The following is a 7,500-nucleotide window of genomic DNA, read 5'->3' as shown; positions in this document are numbered from 1 at the left end:
GCAAGAATTTTCCTTCTGGGCGCAAGGCAAGAAAAATGGCACATTTCCAACAAGCTGTTGCTTACGGCCAAACCACTCTGACAACGCCTGATCCTGTCAGATCTCAGAAACTAAACAGAGTTGGGCCTGTTTAGTACTTGAGTGGGAGACTGCCTAGTAATACCAGGTACTGTAAGCATTTTATTTTGTCTTCTTGCAGAAATCTGTTTGAATTTTCCTTCTGCTCGCAAGGCAAGAATTTTCCTTCTGGTCGCAAGGCAAGGCAAGAAAAACGGCACATTTCCAACTAACTGCTGCTTATGGCCAAACCACTCTGACAACGCCTGATCCCGTCTGATCTCAGAAGCTAAACAGAGTTGGGCCTGGATAGTACTTGAGTGGGAGACTGCCTAGGAATACCAGGTACTGTAAGCATTTTATTTTGTCTTCTAGCAGAAATCTGTTTGAATTTTCCTTCTGCTCGCAAGGCAAGAATTTTCCTTCTGGGCGCAAGGCAAGGCAAGGCAAGAAAAACGGCACATTTCCAACTCACTGTTGCTTATGGCCAAACCACTCTGACAACGCCTGATCCCGTCTGATCTCAGAAGCTAAACAGAGTTAGGCCTGGTTAGTACTTGAGTGGGAGACTGCCTAGGAATACCAGGTACTGTAAGCATTTTATTTTGTCTTCTTGCAGAAATCTGTTTGAATTTTCCTTCTGCTCGCAAGGCAAGAATTTTCCTTCTGGTCGCAAGGCAAGGCAAGGCAAGAAAAACGGCACATTTCCAACTAACTGTTGCTTATGGCCAAACCACTCTGACAACGCCTGATCCCGTCTGATCTCAGAAGCTAAACAGAGTTGGGCCTGGTTAGTACTTGAGTGGGAGACTGCCTAGGAATACCAGGTACTGTAAGCATTTTATTTTGTCTTCTAGCAGAAATCTGTTTGAATTTTCCTTCTGCTCGCAAGGCAAGAATTTTCCTTCTGGGCGCAAGGCAAGGCAAGGCAAGGCAAGGCAAGGCAAGGCAAGGCAAGGCAAGGCAAGGCAAGGCAAGGCAAGGCACACATTTCCAGACTGTTGTTTACGTCCAAACCACTCTGACAATGCCTGATCCTGTCTGATCTGAGAAGCTAAACAGAGTTGGGCCTGGTTAGTACTTGAGTGTGAGACTGCCTAGGAATACCAGGTACTGTAAGCATTTTATTTTGTCTCCTTGCAGAAATCTGTTTGAATTTTCCTTCTGCTCGCAAGGCAAGAATTTTCCTTCTGGGCGCAAGGCAAGGCAAGAAAAACGGCACATTTCCAACTAACTGTTGCTTATGGCCAAACCACTCTGACAACGCCTGATCCCGTCTGATGTCAGAAGCTAAACAGAGTTGGGCCTGGTTAGTACTTGAGTGGGAGACTGCCTAGGAATACCAGGTACTGTAAGCATTTTATTTTGTCTTCTTGCAGAAATCTGTTTGAATTTTCCTTCTGGTCGCAAGGCAAGAATTTTCCTTCTGATCGCAAGGCAAGAAAAATGGCACATTTCCAACAAGCTGTTGCTTACGGCCAAACCACTCTGACAACGCCTGATCCTGTCAGATCTCAGAAACTAAACAGAGTTGGGCCTGTTTAGTACTTGAGTGGGAGACTGCCTAGTAATACCAGGTACTGTAAGCATTTTATTTTGTCTTCTTGCAGAAATCTGTTTGAATTTTCCTTCTGCTCGCAAGGCAAGAATTTTCCTTCTGGTCGCAAGGCAAGGCAAGAAAAACGGCACATTTCCAACTAACTGTTGCTTATGGCCAAACCACTCTGACAACGCCTGATCCTGTCTGATCTCAGAAGCTAAACAGAGTTGGGCCTGGTTAGTACTTGAGTGGGAGACTGCCTAGGAATACCAGGTACTGTGAGCATTTTATTTTGTCTTCTTGCAGAAATCTGTTTGAATTTTCCTTCTGCTCGCAAGGCAAGAATTTTCCTTCTGGGCGCAAGGCAAGGCAAGGCAAGAAAAACGGCACATTTCCAACTAACTGTTGCTTATGGCCAAACCACTCTGACAACGCCTGATCCCGTCTGATCTCAGAAGCTAAACAGAGTTGGGCCTGGTTAGTACTTGAGTGGGAGACTGCCTAGGAATACCAGGTACTGTAAGCATTTTATTTTGTCTTCTTGCAGAAATCTGTTTGAATTTTCCTTCTGCTCGCAAGGCAAGAATTTTCCTTCTGGGCGCAAGGCAAGGCAAGGCAAGGCAAGGCAAGGCAAGGCAAGGCAAGGCAAGGCAAGGCAAGGCAAGGCAAGGCAAGGCAAGGCAAGGCGCACATTTCCAGACTGTTGTTTACGTCCAAACCACTCTGACAATGCCTGATCCTGTCTGATCTGAGAAGCTAAACAGAGTTGGGCCTGGTTAGTACTTGAGTGTGAGACTGCCTAGGAATACCAGGTACTGTAAGCATTTTATTTTGTCTCCTTGCAGAAATCTGTTTGAATTTTCCTTCTGCTCGCAAGGCAAGAATTTTCCTTCTGGTCGCAAGGCAAGGCAAGAAAAACGGCACAGGCAAGGCAAGGCAAGGCAAGGCAAGGCAAGGCAAGGCAAGGCAAGGCAAGGCAAGGCAAGGCAAGGCGCACATTTCCAGACTGTTGTTTACGTCCAAACCACTCTGACAATGCCTGATCCTGTCTGATCTGAGAAGCTAAACAGAGTTGGGCCTGGTTAGTACTTGAGTGTGAGACTGCCTAGGAATACCAGGTACTGTAAGCATTTTATTTTGTCTCCTTGCAGAAATCTGTTTGAATTTTCCTTCTGCTCGCAAGGCAAGAATTTTCCTTCTGGTCGCAAGGCAAGGCAAGAAAAACGGCACATTTCCAACTAACTGTTGCTTACGGCCAAACCACTCTGACAACGCCTGATCCCGTCTGATCTCAGAAGCTAAACAGAGTTGGGCCTGGTTAGTACTTGAGTGGGAGACTGCCTAGGAATACCAGGTACTGTAAGCATTTTATTTTGTCTTCTAGCAGAAATCTGTTTGAATTTTCCTTCTGCTCGCAAGGCAAGAATTTTCCTTCTGGGCGCAAGGCAAGGCAAGGCAAGGCAAGGCAAGGCAAGGCAAGGCAAGGCAAGGCAAGGCAAGGCAAGGCAAGGCAAGGCAAGGCAAGGCAAGGCAAGGCAAGGCAAGGCAAGGCAAGGCAAGGCAAGGCGCACATTTCCAGACTGTTGTTTACGTCCAAACCACTCTGACAATGCCTGATCCTGTCTGATCTGAGAAGCTAAACAGAGTTGGGCCTGGTTAGTACTTGAGTGTGAGACTGCCTAGGAATACCAAGTACTGTAAGCATTTTATTTTGTCTCCTTGCAGAAATCTGTTTGAATTTTCCTTCTGCTCGCAAGGCAAGAATTTTCCTTCTGGGCGCAAGGCAAGGCAAGAAAAACGGCACATTTCCAACTAACTGTTGCTTATGGCCAAACCACTCTGACAACGTCTGATCCTGTCTGATCTCAGAAGCTAAACAGAGTTGGGCCTGGTTAGTACTTGAGTGGGAGACTGCCTAGGAATACCAGGTACTGTAAGCATTTTATTTTGTCTTCTTGCAGAAATCGACAATGCCTGATCCTGTCTGATCTGAGAAGCTAAACAGAGTTGGGCCTGGTTAGTACTTGAGTGTGAGACTGCCTAGGAATACCAAGTACTGTAAGCATTTTATTTTGTCTCCTTGCAGAAATCTGTTTGAATTTTCCTTCTGCTCGCAAGGCAAGAATTTTCCTTCTGGGCGCAAGGCAAGGCAAGAAAAACGGCACATTTCCAACTAACTGTTGCTTATGGCCAAACCACTCTGACAACGTCTGATCCTGTCTGATCTCAGAAGCTAAACAGAGTTGGGCCTGGTTAGTACTTGAGTGGGAGACTGCCTAGGAATACCAGGTACTGTAAGCATTTTATTTTGTCTTCTTGCAGAAATCTGTTTGAATTTTCCTTCTGCTCGCAAGGCAAGAATTTTCCTTCTGGGCGCAAGGCAAGGCAAGGCAAGGCAAGGCAAGGCAAGGCAAGGCAAGGCAAGGCAAGGCAAGGCAAGGCAAGGCAAGGCAAGGCAAGGCAAGGCAAGGCACGCACATTTCCAGACTGTTGTTTACGTCCAAACCACTCTGACAATGCCTGATCCTGTCTGATCTGAGAAGCTAAACAGAGTTGGGCCTGGTTAGTACTTGAGTGTGAGACTGCCTAGGAATACCAGGTACTGTAAGCATTTTATTTTGTCTCCTTGCAGAAATCTGTTTGAATTTTCCTTCTGCTCGCAAGGCAAGAATTTTCCTTCTGGGCGCAAGGCAAGGCAAGGCAAGGCAAGGCAAGGCAAGGCAAGGCAAGGCAAGGCAAGGCAAGGCAAGGCAAGGCAAGGCAAGGCAAGGCAAGGCAAGGCAAGGCGCACATTTCCAGACTGTTGTTTACGTCCAAACCACTCTGACAATGCCTGATCCTGTCTGATCTGAGAAGCTAAACAGAGTTGGGCCTGGTTAGTACTTGAGTGTGAGACTGCCTAGGAATACCAGGTACTGTAAGCATTTTATTTTGTCTCCTTGCAGAAATCTGTTTGAATTTTCCTTCTGCTCGCAAGGCAAGAATTTTCCTTCTGGTCGCAAGGCAAGGCAAGAAAAACGGCACATTTCCAACTAACTGTTGCTTACGGCCAAACCACTCTGACAACGCCTGATCCCGTCTGATCTCAGAAGCTAAACAGAGTTGGGCCTGGTTAGTACTTGAGTGGGAGACTGCCTAGGAATACCAGGTACTGTAAGCATTTTATTTTGTCTTCTAGCAGAAATCTGTTTGAATTTTCCTTCTGCTCGCAAGGCAAGAATTTTCCTTCTGGGCGCAAGGCAAGGCAAGGCAAGGCAAGGCAAGGCAAGGCAAGGCAAGACAAGGCGCACATTTCCAGACTGTTGTTTACGTCCAAACCACTCTGACAATGCCTGATCCTGTCTGATCTGAGAAGCTAAACAGAGTTGGGCCTGGTTAGTACTTGAGTGTGAGACTGCCTAGGAATACCAAGTACTGTAAGCATTTTATTTTGTCTCCTTGCAGAAATCTGTTTGAATTTTCCTTCTGCTCGCAAGGCAAGAATTTTCCTTCTGGGCGCAAGGCAAGGCAAGAAAAACGGCACATTTCCAACTAACTGTTGCTTATGGCCAAACCACTCTGACAACGTCTGATCCTGTCTGATCTCAGAAGCTAAACAGAGTTGGGCCTGGTTAGTACTTGAGTGGGAGACTGCCTAGGAATACCAGGTACTGTAAGCATTTTATTTTGTCTTCTTGCAGAAATCGACAATGCCTGATCCTGTCTGATCTGAGAAGCTAAACAGAGTTGGGCCTGGTTAGTACTTGAGTGTGAGACTGCCTAGGAATACCAAGTACTGTAAGCATTTTATTTTGTCTCCTTGCAGAAATCTGTTTGAATTTTCCTTCTGCTCGCAAGGCAAGAATTTTCCTTCTGGGCGCAAGGCAAGGCAAGAAAAACGGCACATTTCCAACTAACTGTTGCTTATGGCCAAACCACTCTGACAACGTCTGATCCTGTCTGATCTCAGAAGCTAAACAGAGTTGGGCCTGGTTAGTACTTGAGTGGGAGACTGCCTAGGAATACCAGGTACTGTAAGCATTTTATTTTGTCTTCTTGCAGAAATCTGTTTGAATTTTCCTTCTGCTCGCAAGGCAAGAATTTTCCTTCTGGGCGCAAGGCAAGGCAAGGCAAGGCAAGGCAAGGCAAGGCAAGGCAAGGCAAGGCAAGGCAAGGCAAGGCAAGGCAAGGCAAGGCAAGGCAAGGCAAGGCAAGGCAAGGCAAGGCACATTTCCAGACTGTTGTTTACGTCCAAACCACTCTGACAATGCCTGATCCTGTCTGATCTGAGAAGCTAAACAGAGTTGGGCCTGGTTAGTACTTGAGTGTGAGACTGCCTAGGAATACCAGGTACTGTAAGCATTTTATTTTGTCTCCTTGCAGAAATCTGTTTGAATTTTCCTTCTGCTCGCAAGGCAAGAATTTTCCTTCTGGGCGCAAGGCAAGGCAAGGCAAGGCAAGGCAAGGCAAGGCAAGGCAAGGCAAGGCAAGGCAAGGCAAGGCAAGGCAAGGCAAGGCGCACATTTCCAGACTGTTGTTTACGTCCAAACCACTCTGACAATGCCTGATCCTGTCTGATCTGAGAAGCTAAACAGAGTTGGGCCTGGTTAGTACTTGAGTGTGAGACTGCCTAGGAATACCAGGTACTGTAAGCATTTTATTTTGTCTCCTTGCAGAAATCTGTTTGAATTTTCCTTCTGCTCGCAAGGCAAGAATTTTCCTTCTGGTCGCAAGGCAAGGCAAGAAAAACGGCACATTTCCAACTAACTGTTGCTTACGGCCAAACCACTCTGACAACGCCTGATCCCGTCTGATCTCAGAAGCTAAACAGAGTTGGGCCTGGTTAGTACTTGAGTGGGAGACTGCCTAGGAATACCAGGTACTGTAAGCATTTTATTTTGTCTTCTAGCAGAAATCTGTTTGAATTTTCCTTCTGCTCGCAAGGCAAGAATTTTCCTTCTGGGCGCAAGGCAAGGCAAGGCAAGGCAAGGCAAGGCAAGGCAAGGCAAGGCAAGGCAAGGCAAGGCAAGGCAAGGCAAGGCAAGGCAAGGCAAGGCAAGGCACGCACATTTCCAGACTGTTGTTTACGTCCAAACCACTCTGACAATGCCTGATCCTGTCTGATCTGAGAAGCTAAACAGAGTTGGGCCTGGTTAGTACTTGAGTGTGAGACTGCCTAGGAATACCAGGTACTGTAAGCATTTTATTTTGTCTCCTTGCAGAAATCTGTTTGAATTTTCCTTCTGCTCGCAAGGCAAGAATTTTCCTTCTGGTCGCAAGGCAAGGCAAGAAAAACGGCACATTTCCAACTAACTGTTGCTTACGGCCAAACCACTCTGACAACGCCTGATCCCGTCTGATCTCAGAAGCTAAACAGAGTTGGGCCTGGTTAGTACTTGAGTGGGAGACTGCCTAGGAATACCAGGTACTGTAAGCATTTTATTTTGTCTTCTAGCAGAAATCTGTTTGAATTTTCCTTCTGCTCGCAAGGCAAGAATTTTCCTTCTGGGCGCAAGGCAAGGCAAGGCAAGAAAAACGGCACATTTCCAACTAACTGTTGCTTATGGCCAAACCACTCTGACAACGCCTGATCCCGTCTGATGTCAGAAGCTAAACAGAGTTGGGCCTGGTTAGTACTTGAGTGGGAGACTGCCTAGGAATACCAGGTACTGTAAGCATTTTATTTTGTCTTCTTGCAGAAATCTGTTTGAATTTTCCTTCTGGTCGCAAGGCAAGAATTTTCCTTCTGATCGCAAGGCAAGGCAAGAAAAACGGCACATTTCCAGACTATTGCTTATGTCCAAACCACTCTGACAATGCCTGATCCTGTCTGATCTGAGAAGCTAAACAGAGTTGGGCCTGTTTAGTACTTGAGTGGGAGACTGCCTAGTAATACCAGGTACTGTAAGCATTTTATTTTGTCT

At 46.4% G+C, this 7,500-nt stretch overlaps 7 non-coding genes and 19 pseudogenes across 7 annotated transcripts; all 26 read left to right on the top strand.

Annotated features, from left to right (window-relative positions):
- Nucleotides 1-59: 59 nt before the first annotated feature.
- LOC132879790 (5S ribosomal RNA) lies at nt 60-178 on the top strand (annotated as a pseudogene).
- Nucleotides 179-295: 117 nt separating this feature from the next.
- LOC132877873 (5S ribosomal RNA) lies at nt 296-414 on the top strand. The gene has a single exon (XR_009653535.1). It is a non-coding gene; the product is annotated as a 5S ribosomal RNA (ribosomal RNA).
- A 122-nt stretch (nt 415-536) lies between these two features.
- Nucleotides 537-655, top strand: LOC132878291 (5S ribosomal RNA; annotated as a pseudogene).
- A 122-nt stretch (nt 656-777) lies between these two features.
- Nucleotides 778-896, top strand: LOC132877527 (5S ribosomal RNA). The gene has a single exon (XR_009653203.1). It is a non-coding gene; the product is annotated as a 5S ribosomal RNA (ribosomal RNA).
- A 164-nt stretch (nt 897-1,060) lies between these two features.
- LOC132881106 (5S ribosomal RNA) lies at nt 1,061-1,179 on the top strand (annotated as a pseudogene).
- A 117-nt stretch (nt 1,180-1,296) lies between these two features.
- LOC132878523 (5S ribosomal RNA) lies at nt 1,297-1,415 on the top strand (annotated as a pseudogene).
- Nucleotides 1,416-1,527: 112 nt separating this feature from the next.
- Nucleotides 1,528-1,646, top strand: LOC132879789 (5S ribosomal RNA; annotated as a pseudogene).
- Nucleotides 1,647-1,763: 117 nt separating this feature from the next.
- Nucleotides 1,764-1,882, top strand: LOC132878634 (5S ribosomal RNA; annotated as a pseudogene).
- Nucleotides 1,883-2,004: 122 nt separating this feature from the next.
- LOC132877526 (5S ribosomal RNA) lies at nt 2,005-2,123 on the top strand. Its single transcript, XR_009653202.1, has one exon. It is a non-coding gene; the product is annotated as a 5S ribosomal RNA (ribosomal RNA).
- A 179-nt stretch (nt 2,124-2,302) lies between these two features.
- On the top strand, nt 2,303-2,421 carry LOC132881105 (5S ribosomal RNA; annotated as a pseudogene).
- Nucleotides 2,422-2,608: 187 nt separating this feature from the next.
- Nucleotides 2,609-2,727, top strand: LOC132881104 (5S ribosomal RNA; annotated as a pseudogene).
- A 117-nt stretch (nt 2,728-2,844) lies between these two features.
- On the top strand, nt 2,845-2,963 carry LOC132876671 (5S ribosomal RNA). Its single transcript, XR_009652378.1, has one exon. It is a non-coding gene; the product is annotated as a 5S ribosomal RNA (ribosomal RNA).
- Nucleotides 2,964-3,418: 455 nt separating this feature from the next.
- On the top strand, nt 3,419-3,537 carry LOC132878867 (5S ribosomal RNA; annotated as a pseudogene).
- A 242-nt stretch (nt 3,538-3,779) lies between these two features.
- On the top strand, nt 3,780-3,898 carry LOC132878866 (5S ribosomal RNA; annotated as a pseudogene).
- A 191-nt stretch (nt 3,899-4,089) lies between these two features.
- On the top strand, nt 4,090-4,208 carry LOC132881103 (5S ribosomal RNA; annotated as a pseudogene).
- Nucleotides 4,209-4,402: 194 nt separating this feature from the next.
- LOC132881102 (5S ribosomal RNA) lies at nt 4,403-4,521 on the top strand (annotated as a pseudogene).
- Nucleotides 4,522-4,638: 117 nt separating this feature from the next.
- On the top strand, nt 4,639-4,757 carry LOC132876670 (5S ribosomal RNA). Its single transcript, XR_009652377.1, has one exon. It is a non-coding gene; the product is annotated as a 5S ribosomal RNA (ribosomal RNA).
- A 380-nt stretch (nt 4,758-5,137) lies between these two features.
- Nucleotides 5,138-5,256, top strand: LOC132878865 (5S ribosomal RNA; annotated as a pseudogene).
- Nucleotides 5,257-5,498: 242 nt separating this feature from the next.
- LOC132878864 (5S ribosomal RNA) lies at nt 5,499-5,617 on the top strand (annotated as a pseudogene).
- A 202-nt stretch (nt 5,618-5,819) lies between these two features.
- On the top strand, nt 5,820-5,938 carry LOC132881101 (5S ribosomal RNA; annotated as a pseudogene).
- Nucleotides 5,939-6,112: 174 nt separating this feature from the next.
- LOC132881100 (5S ribosomal RNA) lies at nt 6,113-6,231 on the top strand (annotated as a pseudogene).
- A 117-nt stretch (nt 6,232-6,348) lies between these two features.
- LOC132876669 (5S ribosomal RNA) lies at nt 6,349-6,467 on the top strand. The gene has a single exon (XR_009652376.1). It is a non-coding gene; the product is annotated as a 5S ribosomal RNA (ribosomal RNA).
- Nucleotides 6,468-6,658: 191 nt separating this feature from the next.
- LOC132881097 (5S ribosomal RNA) lies at nt 6,659-6,777 on the top strand (annotated as a pseudogene).
- A 117-nt stretch (nt 6,778-6,894) lies between these two features.
- On the top strand, nt 6,895-7,013 carry LOC132876667 (5S ribosomal RNA). Its single transcript, XR_009652374.1, has one exon. It is a non-coding gene; the product is annotated as a 5S ribosomal RNA (ribosomal RNA).
- A 122-nt stretch (nt 7,014-7,135) lies between these two features.
- On the top strand, nt 7,136-7,254 carry LOC132878520 (5S ribosomal RNA; annotated as a pseudogene).
- A 114-nt stretch (nt 7,255-7,368) lies between these two features.
- LOC132881344 (5S ribosomal RNA) lies at nt 7,369-7,487 on the top strand (annotated as a pseudogene).
- The last annotated feature ends 13 nt before the right edge of the window (nt 7,488-7,500 follow it).

Source organism: Neoarius graeffei (genome assembly GCF_027579695.1).
Source record: "Neoarius graeffei isolate fNeoGra1 chromosome 18 unlocalized genomic scaffold, fNeoGra1.pri SUPER_18_unloc_1, whole genome shotgun sequence".
Lineage (NCBI taxonomy): Eukaryota > Metazoa > Chordata > Actinopteri > Siluriformes > Ariidae > Neoarius > Neoarius graeffei.
This window is presented reverse-complemented; position numbering and strand designations above follow the sequence as displayed.